General features: G+C 44.3%; 1 protein-coding gene across 17 annotated transcripts in view; it reads right to left on the reverse strand.

Annotated features, from left to right (window-relative positions):
• Positions 1-22288, reverse strand: part of SNTG2 (syntrophin gamma 2) — a 214388-nt gene that overhangs the window by 161673 nt on the left and 30427 nt on the right. For 2 of the 17 annotated variants that reach the window (XM_059942332.1, XM_059942331.1), the window contains exon 1: positions 2045-2221. The exons of 14 other annotated variants lie outside the window; for them this stretch is intronic. The gene's annotated coding sequence lies outside the window, so the exon portion shown is untranslated. Of the gene's footprint in view, positions 1-2044; positions 2223-22288 lie in introns of those variants that run through there. One more of the 17 variants, XM_059942327.1, reaches the window with a different exon arrangement.

Genomic DNA, 22288 nt, shown 5'->3' on the forward strand with positions numbered 1-22288 from the left:
GCAGGCACTGCTGATGGTGAGGAACCAAAATACAGGATGCTGGGACAACAGATTAACTCCAAGAGGAAACTGTACGTTCGACCTTTATTTATGCCGCGTGCGTTAAAGATGAAATTGAAAACTTGAAATAAATATCTTCTGGACGGTTGAGACTCAGGAAGTTTTTCCTAACAAGGCACAAAACCCAAAACTAAGTGGGGAAAAACTGTTGCATACACTACGGTTAAATGTTCTTTCATCCAAGGACCCCGCTGACGGTGACACAAACCAACCCTGGGCAGAGGGACCGTGACCCAGGAGAGAACTCAGCCTGGAACACAGGGCACAGGTGGGCAGGTTTGCGGGACCAACGCAGGAAGCTCACCCCGACTGCCTCCCAGGATTCACCTGACAACAGATGCTCACTTTTGTTTCTGAAAGCCTCTGAGTTTAAATTAACATCAGTTTCTGCTGAAAATCCACCCACTCGCTTGACTGAAAGTCGACAGAAAAAGCGAAGTGAACACGAAGCAAACGCAGAAACCAAACGCTCGTTTGCGGGCACACCCGTGCTCAGTCCCACAGGCCTACTTCTGAAGCACAGAGAATGTCAAAGTCAAGGGCGGCAGGATGAGGAGAGCGCAGTTATTCCACTGCCTACACTATCACTCTTTCCAGCCTCCTCGGAAACGATGGTTTCCATCACTTCTTGTGAACTGAGACATGCCATCAGGTACGATATTAATTTCAAAGAAAATCTCTAAATTATTTTAATCTGGAACACAAAAAGGGAAATTCATGTTTTAGGAAACAACGGTTCCCTATCACCGATAGACTCGTGTGATCCGTGGACCCACCCCGACTTCGGCAACGGCCGATAGAAACCCCATACGGAGCCCCTGCACTTCTCTGAGCTGTAGGACCAAAGAGCCCTCGGGGCCGCCCCAGGAGCCACAGGGAAAAGGCTGGGCTGACGGGGTTGGCAGGGCTGGGGGCCAAGTTTTTGAAGAAGGAGAGCGGAGAGGAAAGCTGAGGCCAGAAGCTCAGGAGAGGGCGCTGGGGGGGTCCCAGCTGAGCTTCAGAAACCACTGCCCCCGGGCCCCCCCGCCAGAGAGCCTGACCTCACAGGCAGGGGTGAGGGGTCTGCAGACTCCCTGGGTGACTCTACTGGGCAGGAAGGTCTGAGAACGACCCCGCTGGAAACTGAGGATGAGGAGGCGGCCAGAGGTCCCCCGAGGGGGCTGGAGATGAAAAGCAGGAGGGGGGTGGCCACCGCGGGCATGGGGTCTGCACGAGGGCCCCCGGGGCAGGTCGGGGCTGACTGAAACGCCCTCATTTCCTCCGTGACACGCCCTCCATCCACCTGCTGGCTCAGATCCAGACAGCCCCCCAACGCGGCCGGACGGGCCGCAGGGCTGAGCGGCAGGTGCCCCCCCGCGGTCTGCGCGAGGTCGCGGGAGACCTGAACACGAGCCCGGTCCTTCCGCAGGAAGAGTGATGCCCAGAGACACGGCTGCACAGTGGTGGGGAGAAGCAGGGCTTATATTTTCCCATAATCCAGGAAAAAGGTCATGTGGTCATATTAAGTATTTTAATCTTCTGTTTGAAAATTTGTTTAGGGCCAGACTTTGATCAGTGACACTGACCTTGTAACTGCCACTCAGATGTCTGCTTGATTCCATCATCCCAGTGAATTTATAGCCATCAAAGAAAACAAGCAAGATCTGTCAATAATGACCTACTTAGGATGCACTTTTTGAGGGGGAAAAAGGTAGGACTCCATGCTGTTGAATGATTTCTAATTCTGCAAAAATAGACTGCTATAATGAGCCCCAAAGATCAAAAGACTCTTACCAAAATGGCATAACATTTGAATAACTTGGATTTGACACACAAAAAGCATTTCAACGTTATTTAAAATAGATATCTACTTCCTTAAACTGTATTTTAAAATGAAGTCTAATTGTGAGAAAAATCTTAGGAAAAAGAGACGTGTATACACATATAAAAGTCATAAAAGACATTAGAACAATCACAACAAAATAAATGAATCGCCGTTTCTCACTCAGATTCAGCGGTCAGTCCCTCAGACACTGTTCCCGAAGTTGTCCAAACAGGTCTTTGTGTATTTTAAGAGGGGATTTATCTCCGCGTCCAAAAGTGGCAGTGAAGACTCTCGTTACCGCGTTAGAGACTGGCGCTTTCAGCAAGGGGTCTGCACCGGCTTCTGCACGCGTTACAGGAACTTATGGATTTGCAAAGAGGAGCGGACTGTCAAGGTGAATAGTCTGAGTAAAGACTTCATTCTGCAAAAAGGTACGAACATACAAATATGGGCTCATGTGGGAAGAGCAAACAGCCGGTGGAAATGGAGAAAAAGCTCAACGTGTCTAAATGTTTCACGTGTGCCCTGCATTTCAGTGGAGATGTCCTTCACATTTGACTCTGAAAATAAATCAGGTACACGCTTCTCACTTTAAATAACAAAAACCTTAGTTACTGAATTTAGCAGGGTCCTCGCGGCATCAACTCAAACATTCGGTAAACTTGTTACAAAGCAAACTTGAGTTGCACGTGTCAAAACCATCATACAGCTGAGACATTTAATAACCGAGTTCTTCAGAAGACAGATCCTCCTGTATAATAACGAAGATCCATCTTTACTATACTGAATTTCTTTACATTTTAACTCACAATATCACAAAAGAAAATGGCACAAATGCCTAGCCTGGACGCTACTAAACGTGAGCACGAGAATGGCTGATGGGAAGGACCCGCTCCACGGAGCACTGCGGTCAAGGGCAGGGCAGCACGTGCCTTCCTCCAAGGGAAGCGTTTCCAGGAAGATGCTTGAGAAGTCGCCATCTATTTCAGATGCAGAATCAGCCGTGCCCCAACTGCTTTTTGTGCCACAATAATGTGTCTGTTGTATTTTTTCCAATCTGGTAATAGAAACTTACAGATTCACTCTGTGAGAATGTAGTTACAAAAGAAACAATCTTGCCTAAGTTTTCTAAGGGAAATAAATAATGCACAAATATCCTTACAGTAAGATGATAACAGCTCCCTTTGTAAAGGTTTTGATGACTGGATCGATCCTGATTTTTATATATATATATATATATAAAATATGTATATTTGTATATATATACACACAAATCGATCCTGAGGCCCTGGATATTTTTGTAAAGATGATAAAATGTCTCCAAGGATAAGGGAGAAACTCTCACACAAACACAAGGAAAGACTGTGTGACCCCTGATGCCTTAACTCCTCAGACACGAGGAAGGACACACCTGAGGCAGCAGATCCAGCCTTCAGATACAGCATCTGAACACCAGCAGCGATTTTAACAAACTCTTAAATGACTGACGTAACTGAAATTTTGTAACTGTCAAAGGAGGGAGAGATGCAGGACAGAAGCGCCTCGCGGAGGAGCGGACGGCGTCTGCCCAGCAGGGACCCGAGGTGTCTGCGCAGAACACGGGGATGAACCCCGCACAGCAGCCCCCCGACTCTCCACCAACACATCCCTGCTCACTTCCGGGAAGAGACCGACTACCTGCGACCTATCCAACGTTACAACTGTCTTCATCCTCCTGTTGAAAATCTTCTGCTTTGCACCTTTGTGAGGATTCACCTGCTCTATTTTTATTCAATTTATTTAAATTAAAAAACACCAAGTTCACCCACTTCTCCCCCCACCCCCGCCCCGCCTCTCGCGGACACCACTCTGTTCTCAGTATCTATGAGTGTGTATTTGGTTTTAGTTTTTTTAGATCCCATGTATAAGAGAGATCTCACGGAAAACACTTTCTCTGGCTGACTCACTTCGCTGCACGCAACGCTAAGCAAAGGCGCGCTTCACGGGTGAGGAGTTTTATTGGCACATAGGACGGCCGTTCATTCACTCTCCATCCAAAGCGGCTGCTGGGCCCCTGCAGGAGCCGGATGGCATCCCTGCCTCAGAGGCCACACAGCGGCAAATACTTACTATCCGGCCCTGTGCTGGAAAGGTTTGCCAACCCCTGCCCTAAACAGCTGCCACTAGCACAAACCACGTGCTACCTTTCCCACATCACCGGCTACCTGTTCGCACACCGACTGCTGAGAGCACCTTCTGGGTCTGGTCGGGAAGCAGAGGTCGTGGGGCTGAGATGCAGCTACACCTCGGACGCTGTGCGGCGGGCACAGTGACGGGGGCTCCCCAGGGAACCGCTGACACTGAGCCCGCTGGCCCCACAGCACCGTCACCAGAGCTGCCTGGGTGACGTGGGTCACCCGAGTGGCGCTGTCCACAGGTGGGAGGGTCACTGGGGTCGGGGCCGTCGGTCTGACGGCTTGTCCCATGAGGCCGACCCTTCGAGTGGCCGTCGGATTGGGGGCACGACCCACCGTTCAAACTTTCAGATTTATGATGCCATGAACATTCTAACAGTAACTTACTACCTACCTGAGACATAAATTTATATTTTATACTTTAACAAAACATTGTGTTTAACAAAAAAATTGAAGCTGTTTAATCTCCGTGTTCCAAAACAAAGACTCAACACCATCTATGTGCACTTTCTGACTGCAGAGAACTGCTTTAAAAAACACATCTCCCACCGTCCAGATGCACACCCAGCACGCCCGGGCAAGTCACCCAATTTAAAGTACCTCTTGCTGTTTAAATGGAGAAGAACATTCCAGGAGTGAGACTGGTCCCCCTCCCCATCCCCGGGGGGGGGCTCCTGAGGGGAGGACGCCCCCCGGGCCAAGCGACCATCCAGGCTCCGAACTTCAAGCCGCCTTCCTCAGTCCAAGCGGACAAGCAAGGTGAACCCCGCCCAACGCCCACCTGTGCAACAGGGCAGGCGGCAGAAGCAAGGAAAGCGAATTGCGTCGTCACTGGTAGTGGCTTAGACATAAAGTGACACAGTAAACCTGCCACCGCAGTCCGAGCTCAGGCGGTGGCGGCAGCAGACAGACAGGGCCACCCATTGCCCCGCCGACCCAGCTGGCCCCCAGCCTCCCCCCAGCCCGGGCTCCTCCTCTAGTTTCCTCTCTTCCTAAAGGAAACCTTGACTGTGCAGGTGCCCTGGCGGCTCGCTCTGCAGGCCTATTTCCACCTCCATGGCGATGAGATGCGCTTCGTCAAGCCCAGACTCTGGCGGGCAGGTGGGACCCGAGGGTGGGAAGCGCAGGCCAGGAGGGAGGAGGGTGTGTGGCCCTTGCACGGCGGGGAAACGGCTCCCCACGCACGCACCCTGCGCTGATCTAAACACGCCGGAGCTGCCCCACGTTCCAGACACACGGTGCGACACACGTGCGTGAACGCGGCCCTGTCCCCCAGGCCCGAGCCAGGGCCACCGCCTGCCCCTTCCCGCTCAGGGGGTCTGGTGTGACCCTGGGTCCTAGGAGGGTGAGCTGCCTGATCGAACTGGGTCATTGTGCAGGTAAGTCCCTCCCAGACACTCAGGGGTCTTTCTCCTGGGCCAGTGGGGACCTGGGCCACATCACGGAAACTGGGGTTACAGACTGAAGGACGCTGTCGGCCAGGACCCACCTGCTCTGACTCAGCAGCCTTTAGCTGACGCTTCTCCACTGAACTGGCTGTTTGCTCTGCAAAAACTCGGTCTGTTCATTTGTAAAATCAGACCTGAACCTAGGAAGGAAATCTAATGTGCGTTTTTCTTACTTGAAGGAAAGGAACAACATTTTCCAGATTAACATCATTACAATTCCTGACTTGAAGTGCTGATAATGTGAGCTAATATAATGTCATGAAAAATGGCTTTCTTTCTTTTGGAGACACTGTCTTAGTTACGAACCTTTGCTATATTTAGAAGCAAGCACTTGTCACTAAATTTCTATACAGTTTCTTTAATTTCTTTGGGAAAATTTACATGAGAAAATCCAGCTAATTTTCAAGACTGATATTATCATACCTCTCAGGACACTGAATTAGAGAACTTCATGTTAGACATTTTTCCCCCTTAACTTTCAATAAACCGTTTAAATAGTTCACTGTGCCCACATGGTAGTAACCACACATACTTCATTTCACTAGTTTACTTTAAAAATAAAATTCAATATCCCAGGGCACTGACTGTAACACTTGTAGTCTTGGGCTTTTCCTTCACGTAATATCATGCTTCTTACTAGAGAACTCACTCTTTCTTAACAAAAATTATGGACATAAATCGGATGTAAGATATGAAATGAACATACTAGCTTTTCTTCTCCAAATACATGTAATTCAAGTACAAAGGACAAATATAGAATCAATGCCAAAATTATTTCATTGTGCCAGCTAATTATATAAACATGGGGGCGGGGTTGGATACCCCCAAACTCCCCATGTTCTAGAAATGATTGCCCAAACCATTCCCAACATCCTGAAAGCTTGTTCTGTGTGATGTAAATAAAACTCCTATGAGACAGTATACAACAAAAAATCATATGGTCTGTGGGAGGGAGGGAGACGCAAGAGGGAAGAGATATGGGAACATATGTATATGTATAACTGATTCACTTTGTTATAAAGCAGAAACTAACACACCATTGTAAAGCAATTATACTCCAATAAAGATGTTAAAAAAAAGAAAAAAAAAAAGAAAAAAAATCATATGGTCTAAATTCAAAGGAATTTATTAATTATGTATGACTATGTGTCAGCAAATCACCAAAATTTTGAATTCCAAAAATGGGTTTTGCCTGATTCATTATCATTTAGTATTAAAAACTGTGGTTCAGTAGAATTCAAGAGATAGCAAATTTTGAACATTTTTTTAAGTAGAGACCAATTACTACCTAATGCAAATTGAAGTTTTAATGGCAAGTTTTGGAACCACTTCACTGTACTTTATCGCTTATAATGTTATGATATAAATTAAATCATTGCTCAATTAATCGTCCAGAGATAATACTGTAATGAAATTTATTAATTCCTTAATGGTACACTAAACATAATCACCAACTCTAAAATGTGTGCTTCGACTTGGTAGCACAGAGCAGACTTTTCATACCGGAAAATATATTTGGCAGAGAACACAGGCTGACAGCAAAAGCCACCTTGGGGAAGTTCTTATCGAGATTCCCTGGAAGATGACGGATTTCCATCACCTCTGTGGTCCGTGCTCCACAACGGCCTTACAAGAAGCAGGAATTCCCTGCTGTCTGATGCAACGGAAGTGAATTAGCCATCAGAATCCTCAGATGATACTTTCTATAATGACATTTATCATCAGAGCCATGTTTGGTCAACATTTAATTAAATGATAGTATCATAGCAATGCTACCATAGATATGGGAAAACTCCTTTCCACAATGAAGTTAGAGAATTAATCTCAGATTCCCACTGGAAAACCGTAGCTTTTAAAATTTAAATTGATAGACATCTTTCAAAAACTTTAGAGGTTAACAAGGAGAGCAGGTAAAATTACCCACAGCCCACATCTGAAGCGTAACTAGGAGACAGATAATAATGTAAACTTACATTTGCATGGGAAGATGAAAATACACACATTCAGCCAGAAGCACAAACCCCGTGCCCACACCTGAAAAGCCGTGTATCAAAGCTCTGACTCATAAACACATAAACATGTGACCACAGTCCCATTGGTGAACCCCTGAAGGAAATAAATCGTTCGGCTAAGTGCAAACCCTACTAGCCCAGGGAAAGAAACTCGAATGCCCTAACAAACTATGCATTTATTATTTGATCCTGCCACACCTCCTTTAGGATTCTAACTTCAAGATGCCCGTCACCTACAGAAAACAACATATGCACAGAGATACTGACTGCAACACTGTCTGCATTTGCAAAAGCCTGGGAAGAATACAAGTGTCTATTAATAGGGGGCTGGACGAATACATACACTGTACCGTCACGCAATGACTACTGTGAAGCCCAGCATAAATGAGGGGACCCCAGCATGTCAGCACGGAGTCAAGTTCAAGACGTGCTAAGGCACAGGGCAATGTCGACAGAGTAGATAACCCTGCATCTGAAGGAGAGGAACATATAAGAAAAGGAAGAAAATACATATTTACTTTTTTCAAAAGTAAATATCATAAACATAAATTTACCCAGAAAATAACCAAAATGATTACCAACAGGTGCAGGAAGTGTCAGGATTGAGAGAGTAGGGACTGAAGTGAGAATTCTCTGAGTTTTCTTTTTTTATAGTTTTAATTTTTCACAATGTAAATTTTTACAAATTCAAAAAGTAAATTAAGTGAAAAGAAAAATATTAAAACCCAAATATTAGAAATAATTTAAATAGTAAAGCCAATTGCATAATAAACTACAGAGAGATAATAAGTATCTCAAAAAACTTTGAACACTATACTGACCTGTATGTTCATAATTGATTATATTCCAAAGATCAAAGATGAGCAATAAATAAATATTTGATCAATAATTTTAGAGTTCATATTTTGATATAATTTTGAAAATATTTAAGGTACTTATGGGGTTAATAAGTAAGTAAGGATGAAAAGGTTATTAGGATTCAAGATCTTCATTGAAGAAATAAAAAATAGAAAAGAAAAAAACCTAGTCTAGGCAAGAAACCTGTCATGTGAAGTTTGAGTAAACACTATTAATATCATGTCATGAAAATTTAAAAATATTTTCTCTTACTCTATCCAGGGAATGGTCTTGGAAGCTTTTGGTTTCTAAAAACTCAACTGAAAATGAAAAAAAGAGCAACTCCAAGTCCTTAGGAAACAGGAGATCCATGAAGAGGTTACAAGGGTGAGCCTGAGATATCTTTTATCATCAGAACGACAAGCATTACCTGCCCGAAGGTTAAAGGAAACCAGCCTGCGGACCTTCCACTGACCATCTCATAGGGACGTACCTGACTGTGATTCACGGAACAAATGTGCAACCTGGACTCACGATGGTTCTCAGGCTAAAGAGAAGGAGGTGGAGAGGCAGACACGGGAGGTGGTGAGCGCCACCACGGGAGGGATCAGGTCACATCTCCACTCCTGCCCGTGAAAACTGTGACTCAGGAGACAGAAACAAGCACCGATCCTGACATTTCACGAGGGACAGTGGTGCTTCTCCAGTCGACGACAGAAAGCTCTTCTTTAGAGGAGAGAGGCCGTTGATAAATGGAACAGAAAACCACCATTTGGCCATATTCAATAAATTAGCTCATCAGAAGGATTGTCAATAAATGCTAAATCCATTAGTCGAAAAATTGCTGGTGAACAGTATGCTTTCATGCTGCCACCACTTAGTATTTGCAAAAAAAAAAAAAGAAAAAAAGTTGTACTGTTAAAACCAGAGTAATCAGAGTCCCGCCCTGAACCAAGTCAGGAATTCAGATCAGGGATAACAGAGCTGCCAGCGAGGTGGGCAGGCTGACACGACTGTGGCTGAAATTCACAACACACGCGAATGACTTTTCAACAGTTCAGCAAAAACAAAGCAAAACACACACACACGCGGATGAAGAAAGTATATAAGAACATGGATGTGGAATCTGGGCGATGGGTTTACGGGCATTTACTGGGATTACTTTTTCAACTTTTCTGTTTTAGCAAATATTCATCGACACAAATTTGGAGAAGAATCGCAGGAATCAGACCCGTCTGGACGGTGTTGGTGAGGAACGGTTTGTGAGCAGTTCCTGTGTAAGAGCGGGAGGGCCCTGCGGAGGCGCCCTCCAGAGCCGTGCTGCTGTGTGACCCGTCCGGCGTGCCCTCGGTGGCCGTCTGGCCCGTCCAGGTGCCAGGTGTGGGGTCGGAAGAGCCAGGCCCACCGCTGGGTCCGCGGTTGCAGCCTGTGCTGTGGACACTGGCCCAGGACCCCAACCTGGCTCAGGTCGAAAGCCTGGGCATCCCCCCCCACTCCTCCTCCTCCAACCAGCAGGTCCTAAGAGGCATCTGACTCCCCTCGCTCCCACTTCCACTCCTCGCACGTCCACGGCCACTTCCCTAAACCCCAGGAGATCCTTCAGGAGCAGCGACGCCTGCGATGGGGCCGGGAGGCGGTCTCCGCGGGACCACCAGGAACGCCGCTCCTGCCTCCTTGTCTCTGGTGCTCTCGGCAGAACTGAAGAGCCTCTTCAGAACTCAGCCAGCTCTAACGGGGTTCTAAAGGCGTCTGTGAATTAGTCGTCTTCAAGTCCTGATCGCCCAGCGGTCCCACACGGGAGTCAACCGAGACCCCTCCCTGCACTCGGCTTCACATCTTCTCCAAACAATCCACTGACCCACAGGCATCTACTTATTTCTTGTGTGTGGATGCCGTATACAGGCCAGGAAACACATCAGGGTACTGAGAGGAGGGTGAGGGTGCAGAGGGCTCGGGGGTGGGGCTGGGGGCACCTCCCACCTGGACACATACGTGCCTCTTCATCGCAGCACTTAACTCACAACCGGCCGTTCCCAGAACGCCTGCCACGTGTTCTAAACTGGAAGGTTACACGTGTATCTTATCTCTGATGCTCGTAACAATCCTACTAGACAATATTCAGTTGCCAGGGATCAGAGCTTCCCTGTGATGGGGAACAAAACCTAGGAGGACAAAGCCACTGACTTCTTTTAATTATTTCAGGTATGTGTGAGCTCAGAGGCAAACTTTAAAACGATGATGTGTGTCTATTTATCCAACACTAGATTTGTGACATCTTCACTGATACCATAAACACGGATGTACACACACGTGTGTGTTTTTCTGTTAAAAGGCATGCGTGATGGCATCTGCTGTCCCCCCGGAGCTGGTCTCTACGACAACCAGGTCCAGGGCTGAGGGGCCGGCCCGCGTCTCCTGGGACACAGCCTGCTTCCAGCCCGCGTGTCCTGTGCGCCGCAGGCCGGCCGCCCCCTCGGCTGTGTTCTAAGAGCGCGTCACCTTTTACAGACACAGCGACGCCAGCAAAAGCCCTGGCCTTTCAGCCAGGAAAGTCTGCTTCACCACCAGTCACGACAGCGGCGAACAGGGACCATCCTAACGGGGCTTCTTCCCCGCTAGTCAGAACATCCGATCTAAAACTGAAAGAATGAAGAGAGGGTGGGAGGAGAGACCCTCACTCCCTACCATGAACCTGCGATTAGGCAAACTTAAATGAAGATAAACTCGTGTGTGTGTGCGCACGCGTGTGTGTAGCTGAAGACAACATCAGGGCAGCCACGTGTTCTGCGGGGACAGGTGTGGCTCAGGCACGCACACTCCCAGGGCCAGGTGTGGCGGCCACACAGCTGGCTGTGCGACAACAGCAGTGTCTCTGTAAAAACAGACGTTCCTGGGTGCTTTTTTTTTTCTAAACAGTGTGTCTTTTCCTTCTTAAGGATGGTAATTTGAAAGACAATTATGTGTGTACAATTTTGTGTTGTCATAAATGCTGTTCTTTCCTGCCACACTGACATTTAATAACTTGAAACAGCGTTTTCTGTCACATGCACTATTATATCACCTAGAGTCTGTCAAAAAAGATTGAACCGAAAATTACGTTGAGTGGGAAACTTTAAAAAATCAAGCTTAAGAACAATTTTAAATATATGTAATTCATAAGCTTGTATGTATTTTTATGTAAAAGAAAAAATAATTACTATCCAAATCTTCTCCAAATCAGACGTCCTTTCTTATCATTGTATTTTTTTTTTCCACAATCAAAACTGTAACTAAAACATTAAATGAGGATTTACGTCATCTCTGGTCAGCTCCATGAAGCTGACAAATAACAAATAAAATCTGTTCAATCATGTAGACACCCAGGCATTTAGTCTGTAATTCCGGTACTTGATTCAGTATAGCTTGTGTTTTTAAACTGAAAATATTCACAGTACTAGAGCTACATATTGGTATGTGATGATTTTTATATGGGGGCTGTCTGAACATCCTTCTTTGTGCATCTCAAGAAAAGTGATAAAACTATTACAGAAATGACTATAGTTTTTGTGAAGCACTGAAAATAATCAAGAATGGCTATAAATACTCTATACTAATCTACAAATGTGAAATAAAATAAAGAGATAAGATTATTAGAATCCACTTAGAGATTGTGAAGGTTATAAACATACTAAATTCCAAATAACTAAAGTAACTTTACTTACAGAAACACAGATCAATATGTTCTTTTGACCTAGATTTGACTCAGGGCACAATGCAAATGGATTTTAAAGAAAAAAAATGCTGCAGAGAAGCTTCTCCAATAAAATTAAGAATCCTCCTTGGAAATCACTGTAAGATAAACTTAACATCCATTTTTATTGGCTGTCATTTGTCCTGAATGTAATAAACAGTCCTGAGGGCCACTCTGCAGTGGACGGGCCACACACCAGGCTCACAATAAACAGTGCAGACCCGGTTACGCTCAAGTAAAACACAAAGTACCCACAACCTAAAAACAAAGTCCAATAACACTCACAACCAAACTTCATACCTACCCCCAACTAGTATATCAGGAAAAGTTAGTAACTGTTATGTCTATTTTTAGAAACTCACATTGTCGGCTATAACTAGTAAAACTTAAAAAAAAAAAAACTCTTGTATTATAGGATCAATGTCATTCTACCTAGGTTTCGATCCTTCGACTGCAAATCTCATGTTATTATTTTAGAAAAGGAGTTGGTTTTTTTTAACGTACAGCAGGTTCTTATTAGTTATCCATTTTATACGTATTAGTGTACATACGTCAATCCCAATCTCCCAGTTCATCCCACCACCACCCCATCCCCACTTTCCCCCCTTGGTGTCCATAAGTTTGTTCTCTACATCTGTGTCTCTAAGAAAAGGTGTTATTTTTAAGCAGAGATTTCAAGCATATTAGGAAATAATTCACCTTTATTTTTAAAGGACAACTGAAGACGGGAGTTTGGTGTTTATAAGACACACACCCCCCCAGGAGATTTCAGAGCCACAATAATCACAGCACATTAGCCTTTAAGTGTTTAACCAGAGAGACCAAGTGACAGATACAATAAAACTGTATCAACAGACCTGAAACACTACATGGCTGGTCCATGCAGAGAGAAACTGGTCAGAAATCCATTCACGAGTGTGATGCAAGCTTTTTATCTCGTAAACTTGGTTTGCTGAGAAAATTTCCTCTGTTACATGGCAAGAGCATGGATCATTTTGAGTTTGTTACAAAAGCCTAAAGACTTCAGTAGCGAAAACAAAAATTTACGTCCTATGAACAACCATCTCCCTGCTACAGAGACTAAGGATGTAATTTCCGTCACATGACAGTAATGTCAAGCACTATTATTAAAAATAAAGCAAGGTATCATTTTCTAAAAATTAAAATTAATATATGTTGTATCTTTCAGGGGGGTTTGCATGAGTATTACTATGCAGCAGAGTTTCATTTCTAACAACATCTGCTTTGCAATAACTCACTTCCTAGGCAAAGCCATTTAGGTCACGGCAGGTATTAAAATGAAGTGTTGAGTTTGCACTGGGAATTCAGAAGCGTGCAGTACAGTATACATTGAGGGGTAAATAAAAGCAAGAAGCATAACAATTCACAATTGCTTATTTGAGAAATAAAAAGGCTATATACTAAGAAAAATGGTGTTTCAACAAAGCTACATTAAGTGTGCATCTTGAGCAATAACGTTTTCAAACTGAACTAGGAGGCATCATTACAGAGATGTGTACAAGTCCATCACAAGGCGGGGGTCCGACCACTGACGGATCAGGGCACGGCCCCCTCACAAGCAGGAAACCCCTGGGGGTGTCATCTCCCTCACTCTCACCTGTCAAAACACCCAAACTAAGGCATAAGAAAGGAAGGCTGTCCAAACGTGGACAGAAATGCTGAATCTCTTTATACTTCATTAAAACAGAAATAGAGGTGGCAGTACCATCCCAAGCAAATCTAGAGCTTCTGGGCTCTCGGCTGATGTGCTGGCCTCACGTCAGCTGTGCAGCCTTAGGGGACCACATGGGTCTCACGCCCTCACGGCTGAGGACGCCCGAGCCCTCATCCCAGCATCTCGCACCTCAGCGCTGCCTGGGACCACCTGCTCTGTAAACCTCTTTCTCCAGCCTCACCTCCTCTGATGCCACCTGCATTCTCAAGTGTCGACCTCCTGAAAGTGACCTGTTACCAGGACAGGACCTACTATTTCTATGCGGCCAGCAAGTGCCGAGCGTTCAGCGCATGACAGGCACCAAGGTGAGTGAGAAAGGGCGCAGCTTCCCCAGGGGCTCGACTCCAGCGACTAGAATGACCTCACAGACACGTGCCTTTGACTCCCGGCCTCTGCTGTGGGATCTGGGAGGGAAAGACTGGGTCAGAGAGTCCTGGACGGGCTTATCTGCGGAAGCAGCAGGGGCGGGAACCTGAGAGCAGAGGAGGAGAGGAAGGAGAATTTGGGGGCAGAGCAGGGGCACGAGCAGAGGCCCTGGGACAGCAGAGAGCTGCTGAGATTGAAGGTGAAAGGTCCGTGCTTCACAGGCGAATTCCGAGGGAAGGTGAATTTTGTTCAGTTGATGATAATCTATTTCCTTTTTTATTTTATTGATCTATTTATTTTGCCCTGCAGGAGTTCCCCAAGTGTTCTATTTATTTTTGAGATTCCTAATGTCAACAGTGTACCTCTGAAGATGCCAGAAGTAAACTCTGAACCAAGAACGTTTTGTAATTATAATTAGATTCTTGCTTCTGTTCCATTACTAGAACTTCTCAACAGGAATATCTATCATTTGTTCTGCCTTCCATACCTTTTACTTTTCTCATATTTGTGTATGTCTTTTTCCTCCATATTGGCAGAAATCAGTAACTTTCTCAGTATCTCTAACTCAGTTTCTACGGCTGCCTGTTTTCTGCTTATTTATTTTTGCTACTGCATTTTAAGTTTTTTGTTTTATAAAGTAGTCAAATGTCTGCTTTTCAGTTTGGTACTTGGTGTTGATAATTTATATAAACGTATGTCGTGTTCTGTGGGAAATCCTGCTGGATGTTCCTTGGCGTTTGCATGGCCTGCCTTGAACGTGGACACACGCGCCCACTGAGTCAAAGTCACTCCTGCTTCTGGTTCCTTCCCTGAACAGCGGGCGAGCTGAAGCCAGGGGCTCCGTCCTCTCCCCGCTAGTCCGTCTCAGTACAAAGTGAATCCCCTCCCAAATTTAAGCTTACGGGTAATGCGACGTGTACGATCTCTCAGGACATTTCTCATCATTTATCAGTGGTTATAATCAACTGAGGGGGATAGTTTCTCACAACTGCTGCCTGGTCTCAGGATGATAGCAAGGAAATTCACTCCTGGGAAAACAGAAGAAGTCTGTGTTTTTCCTTTTCTAGAGGGAATACACATTATACGAGCAGCCAAGGGGACCCACTCTTACAGGTTTTACTGTTTTTGACATTACATACGGTAGGCGCATTTTCAAAGCCGCACAGCACTGGTTCACGCTACTGTGCATTATTTGGGGGAAAACTGTCTCACAACCCAACACATGATTATTAAGTCAAAAGCCATAAGAGGGTTATGGAAAATAAGCCAGAAGGACTCTAGCGAGTTGCTGATTATACGTATTCCAGTACAAGAAGGCAGGCTGTGCGAGCGAACTATTATATTGTCCCGTCAGTTTGGAATTAAAGTCACAGCTTTGTGTTTTCGGATGTTACAGAAATGATACCTTCCCTCCTCCAACCCCACTTCCCCGAGAACTTCAATTAACATGCTGCCTGGATTGAACAGTTATGCCTGACTTAGGAAACTGAATCGCTTCTCGGAGGTACTCGCCTTCATCCTTGAAATTCGTTAGATATTAATAGTTAGAACACACTTCCAGGGAGATCTCGCTCTAATTCCTAAAGCTAAGGAACAATAAAATCATCATCTGGTTTTCTCTGTCTTTAGTATTAAGTTATCTGATTACTAGCAGAAACATGCAAATTCAGAGCAAGTTTTCTCAACAGCACGCCAAGAGGCATGTACCATCAGCATATCTGAAGGTTGTTACTAGTCTTTGGATGGTAACTATTCAATGAGTAAATAGGAGAGAGAAAAAAAGGACAGTGAACTGTGGTAAAATGAAAAACCATACAAATCTCACTTATGAAATCATCTACACCTTCCTTCTGGTCTGCAGAAATAAAAAGTAAGTCGATGACTGTAAAAGCAGATTTCCTCATTAGTCAGTCAAATGCCAGAAAATAAATTCAATCTACACGGAGTCTCTAAAGCAGTGGTCCCCAACCTTTTGGCACCAGGGACCGGTTTCGTGGAAGACAATTTTTCCATGGACCAGAGAAGGGGGAATGGTTTCGGGATGATTCAAGTGCATTACATTTACTGTGCACTTTATTTCTATTATTATTACATTGTAATATTTAATGAAATAATTACACAAAGCAATTGGCTCATGATGGTCTCTGTGCAGTCAAACCTCTCTGCTGATGATGATCTGTATTTGCAGCCGCTTCCCAGCGCTAGCACCGCCGCCTCAGCCCCTCCTCAGATCATCAGGCATTAGATTCTCGTAAGGAGCGTGCAGCCTAGATCCCTCACACGCGCAGTTCACAGTAGGGTTCGCGCTCCTATGAGAATCTAATGCCTGATGATCTGACAGGAGGCGGAGCTCAGGCGGTAATGCGAGGGATGGGGAGCGGCTGTAAATACAGACGGAGCTTCGCTCACTCGCCCGCCGCTCACCTCCTGCTGTGGCCCGGTTCCTAACAGGACACGGACTGCTAGCGTTCTGTGGCCTGGGGGCTGGGGAGCCCCTGCTCTAAAGGATATACAAAATTCATTAAGTACATTATTAGGAAAAGGGCACCAAGTTTTTCCTCCAGCTTAGGATGACATTTCCAAAATAATATCATAAAACGAGTTACTATACAGCAGTTTTATTGGATGTATTTTAGCAATGTGCTCTGTCTTCAGTTTCAATAAAAAGATGCACGTCAGCAATGCATGGAACTGACCAAGGAAAAAGATGCCCACAAAGTATAACTAAGCTTATTAGGACGGAATCCCCTCTGGTCAGGACGTAGAACACGCGAGCCCACGGCTCTGACCCCAGCACAGAAGCTGAGGCTCCCAGGCGCCCGGGACCAAGCTGCAGGATGACGGGCCCCCATGGGTGCAGATGGAATTCATCAACTTTTTGCTTTTGGCAAAAACCAGGAGGAAAGATGTTGGAATAAAACCAGGAAAAACAAAACCCAGAAATGCCAACAAGGGCATAAAGCTGAGCGGGGCACAGGGGAGGGGGTGTCCTCCAGGGCTTTCCTGAACCCCAGCTGTACTCAGCGGATGAGGAGCCCCCGGCATCTGTTTTCTCCCCTGAAGCAGAACCATCTGTCCCTGGGTGAAGGTACAGGAAGACCTCCCAGGCGCCCCCATCCCGGGGAAGCCACCGCCTCTGGGGGAAGGACACCCCCAATTCTGCTGCCAGAGGGGCAGGGCCGCAACACCAAGAGGGGGTCTAAGCACAGCGCTTCAGAGACTGGGGCTGCAGGCGGGTGCGGTGAGGGAGAAGGGAGAGAAAAGACCCCTCGAGAGACTTCTGGAAGGAGCATGGCAAGGAGGCAGACCACGGAGAAAGGCGGGGGCGGGCCATGCAGGGTGAGCGGGGTCCTGGTGGGAGCTGGGAGGGGCGCTTGGGGCATCACACCCAGCGCGAAGCGAAGCCACCGCTGCCGCAGGCTGGCTGGGCCCTCAGAGCGGAGTGACCATGGCAAGAGGGAAACCCAGAGCCGAACGCTGGCTGGGTCAGCTCCCCTGTCCTCGCCAAGCCTCCCAGGGCAAGGGAAACAGTCATCTCGGTCTCTTCTGCTCAGTGCCCAGCAGTCCATGAAAAAGGCTGCCATCCTCCCAACAGAAGCAAGAGATTTAAACAAGCCATTGTCACCACATAAAGTCACCAGTGGAACATACAGGCACCTGCCTATGAGAATGTGGACGAGGCCTTAAAGGAGCTAGGATGAACAAGTTAGGAACACCCACTGGTAAAGCTGGACGCGTGCATGAACAGGAGGAGAATCTCAGCAGAAAAAAACTGAAATTACAAAAAAAACAAGTCCACTGGAAATTCTAGGAAAAATCTGTAATACAGATTTTAAAAAATTCTTCTATAGAGTTGTCAACACACTAAACACTTCAGGTTGAAAAATCTGTGACCTTAAAGAGAGATCACCAAGGTGGAAAAACAGAACAGAACACACCCAGACACACCATAGCCAGACTGCTGACACCCAAAGAGCCAGAGAAACACGGAGTGCCGCTCTGAGAGACAAAGATGAGACTCACAGAGACTCACAGCACGGTCCCCGGACAGCGAGGCTGGAGGATGGCCCAGCGATGCCATCAGAGCACAGAAAGGAAACGAGGAGGCATCAGACCAGATTCCACACAAGGAAGGTGTGTTTCCAACGTGAAGGCAACGCAGAGCTGCGTTAGTCGAACAGAAGTGCAGAAGACCTGCAGGTGAAGCTGTGGGTCCACACAGGGAAAAGCGGAGCACCAGAAAGACGAAAACAAGAGTATACGTGAGCTACGGCTTTCTTTTTTATAATCTCCTTAACAGATAACTGTCTAAAGCAAAAGCAGTCGATCTTGCCTTTTTATCCAATCTGTCGTTCTCCGTCTTTTAATTTACGGGTTGAAGCCATTAAAATTGAATGTAACGTAGTTATCCTTATGGTTTAGTAATTGCTTTTTAGTTCCATCTGTCTTTTTCCCTGTTTTCCGGCCTTTTAGATTCAGTAATTTTATTATTTAATTTTATTTCTGTTTTTGGCTTTTTAAGTTTATAACTCTTTCTTTAAATGTGTATGTGGCTGATTTGGGATTTACACTACACATCTTTAACTTACCACCATCTCACAGTCTGCCTTCAGGTAATATATGACCTCACATACAATGTAAGAACCTTAAAATAGTATCCTTCCCTCCCCCCACCCTCCCTACTATTGTTTTCAAACCTTCAATAAGTCCTCCCATAACACATTGTTAAAGACCGGAAAGTGTACACCGTCAAACACCCATCAAAAGCTGGAACGGCTATAATAACATCAAACATTCCTTTGAGTACACGTGAAATATTGACCAAAAAGGACCATGTTCAACCTATATCTCAAAGAAGGAATCATAAGGGGGATTAGAAAACATTTTGAATGGAATAAAAATGTTTAAATGACGTATCAAAATTTGTGAAATGCAACTAAAGCACTGCTTAGAGGAAATTAATAGAATTAGATATTTAAATTAGAAACAAAGAAAAGTCTCAAATCAGTGATCTAATTTTCCCCTTAAGAAACTAAAAGAGGAATCATCCTAAAGCATGCAACAAGAAGTAAATAAGTTAAAATAAAACAGAGATCAGCATTTTTTAGAAAATAGAGAAAAACAGTAAAGAGAGTTCTTTGAAGAGATCAACAAAACTGATAGCCCTTTAGCTAAATGATCCAGAAAAAGAGGGAGAGGAAGAGGGGCAGAGAGGGGACATGACCAAAGTCAGGGTTCACAGATGGACATAACTAAAGTTCCAAAGATCTGAGAGGATAAGAGAATACTGTGAGCAACTTTATGCTATTAAATTGAATAACATGGATGAAATGGACAAATTTGTTAAAAGAGTCAAATTACCAAAATTCACTCAATAACAGATAGCCCAAATGGCCCTATGTCTATTAAAGGAATTGTTACTTCTGCAAAGAAAGTTCTAAGCCCCAGTTGTTTTACTGGTAAATTCTTTTAAAAGCTCCCAGAAGATAACAGAATAGAATGTCCCCACTTATCTTACGATGCCAGAATTACTCAGATATCAAAACCAAACGAATATATTAAAAGAGAAAAAATTAGATTTATATCCCTCATAAGCACAGCTGCAAATATCCACAACAAAATAATGTCAAATCAATTTTGGCAGTTATTAAAAGAATAATACCTAATGTCCACTGGGATTTATACCAGTATTGCAAGTTTCCATAAACATTTGAAAATCAATGCAATGGACCATCAGACTATAAAATTAAAACCATCCGAACAGCTCAACAGATGTAAAACCAGTTTTTCACTAAATTCAACACATGCAAGACGAAAATGGTCAGTAAACGAGGAATGGAAGGAGAACCTCCCCCAAATTGATAAAGACAATTTGTATAGTTGATGTGATAATTAATGATGAAAACAATCAGTATTTATCCCCAAGATCAGAAATAAAGCTTTGATACCCCCTTTCACTTCTTTTTAACATTTCACTAGAGATTCCAGCCATTGCAATATGGAAGGAAAAAAAAATCACCCACTGGTAAAGAAAGAAGAACTAAAACTGTCTTTGTCACAGATAATATAACTGCTTACATAGAAAATCCCCACAAATCTAAAAGTAAAGCTACTAAAACTAATCAATTGGTTTAACAGGGTCAAAGGATTGAAGGGAAATATACAAAAATCAGTTATATTTCTATATGCCAAAAACAAGAAAAATTTGTAAACTGTAACTAAAAAAAATTTACAATAGGATGAAGTATACTGAATAGGCATAAAATTACAAAACATTGCTGGCAGAATTTGAAAAACCTGAATAAGAACTATTTCATGTTCATATGTCATGCACTTACTTAGTTGGAAAACTAAGTATTTTTAAGATATCAGTTTTCCCCAGATTGAGCTATACTTTCAACAAAAATCTCAATTAAAATTACAGCAGGCTTCTTTTTTTTTTTTGTAGAAATGGAGAAAGTGACTCTACATTTATATGGAAATGCAAAAAATCTAAAATACCCAAAACAATATTGAAAATAAAGGATAAACTTGAATAATTCACATTAAGTGATTTCTAGGCTTACTGTAAAGCTACTGTAATGGGCAGTGTGTGTTACTGGCATCAGGAAATACACACAGACAAGTGAGACAGAGCCAGAAACACACCCACACAGATGTGCCTAATACATTGTTAATAAAAGTGGCAAAGAAATTTAACGAGGAAAGGGTAGTCTTTTCAAAAACTGCAGCTTCAACAATTAGAGAACTATATGTGAAAAAAGAATCCCAATCCATACTTCATTAATTATACATAAAGCGCACACACTGGATCCCAGACTTAAGCGTAAGAATTCAATCTATAAAATTTCAAGAACAAAACTAAAAATTTTATGACATTAGGTGAGGCAAATATTTCTTAGACATGACAAAAAAAAGAGAAGCCAGAGCACAAGGATGGAAGGAAGGAAGGAAGAGAGAGAGAGAGAGAAGAAAAGAAACGAAAAGAAAAGAAAAGAAAAAAGAGAAGAAAGAAATTTGATAAATTGGATTTCACCAAAATTCAAAGTGTGTGCTCTGTGAAAGGCACAGTTAAGGAAATGAAAGGACCAGACAGAGACTGGAATAAAATTTTGCAAAATAAAGGTCTGAGAAAGGAGCTGCATCAGAACATACAGACAACTTTTACAACTCAATATAAGGGGAAAAAAACCAATAAAAAATGAGTAAAAGATAATCAAATACAGGGTTTTCATCAGAATATGAAAAGAGATTTTGCAACTTAATTACAAAAAGACAACACAAAATGGGCAAATACGTGAACATGCTTCATGAAAGAAGCTACCCACGTGGACAACTTACACTGAAAAGATGTTCAAAGTCATAGTTCATTAGGGAAGCACGATTAAAACCGCAGGGATGTAGCACCACACACCACATGGAAGAGCTGAAACCAAGAAGCTGGAAGGGTCAGGTTCTGGCAGAAAACATCGCTGGGGACCAGAGTCGTCCAGCCCCATGGAGAGTGGCCTGGAGTCTACCTGTAATGTTATAAATGCATCGAAAGAAAGACCCAGCCATCATGCTCCTAAGAATTTACCCAAGAACCATGAAAATATGTGTCTGCAGAAAGTCTGCTCGTGAAGAATTGCAGCCACTTTATCTGTAACTGCTCCAAACTGGAAGCAACTAAAAGTCCATCACCTGGTGAAAAGATAAAGTGAGGTATTTCCTTTCAGTGGTACACACCCAGCAATGGAGGAATGAACTTCTGATACTTGCAAACTCCTGGGTGAATTTCAAAAGCATTGTGTTATGTGAAAGAACCCTGACCAAAACAACCATGAAAGCTGCACACCGTCAGACTCTGACGTATATGACCTTAGGAAAGAGGCACAACCGCAGGGACAGAAACCAGGTCACCAGGGGCCACGAAGTGGAGAAAGGGCATCAACTGCAAAGGAGGAGAGAATTCGGGGATTATCTTGGTCATGGTGTGGTTCCCCAATTCTATTTGTCAGAATTTATAAAACTATACAATTTTTTCTGTGTGCACAGAAAGAAGCCCCAGAAGCAAGTACTGGGGGGCTTGTTCTTTCTAAAGTCTCTAGGAGAAGGTCCTTCCTGGCCTCCTCCAGTGTCT

The sequence above is a fragment of the Balaenoptera ricei genome, chromosome 13 (assembly GCF_028023285.1).
Source record: "Balaenoptera ricei isolate mBalRic1 chromosome 13, mBalRic1.hap2, whole genome shotgun sequence".
Classification (NCBI taxonomy): Eukaryota; Metazoa; Chordata; class Mammalia; order Artiodactyla; family Balaenopteridae; genus Balaenoptera; species Balaenoptera ricei.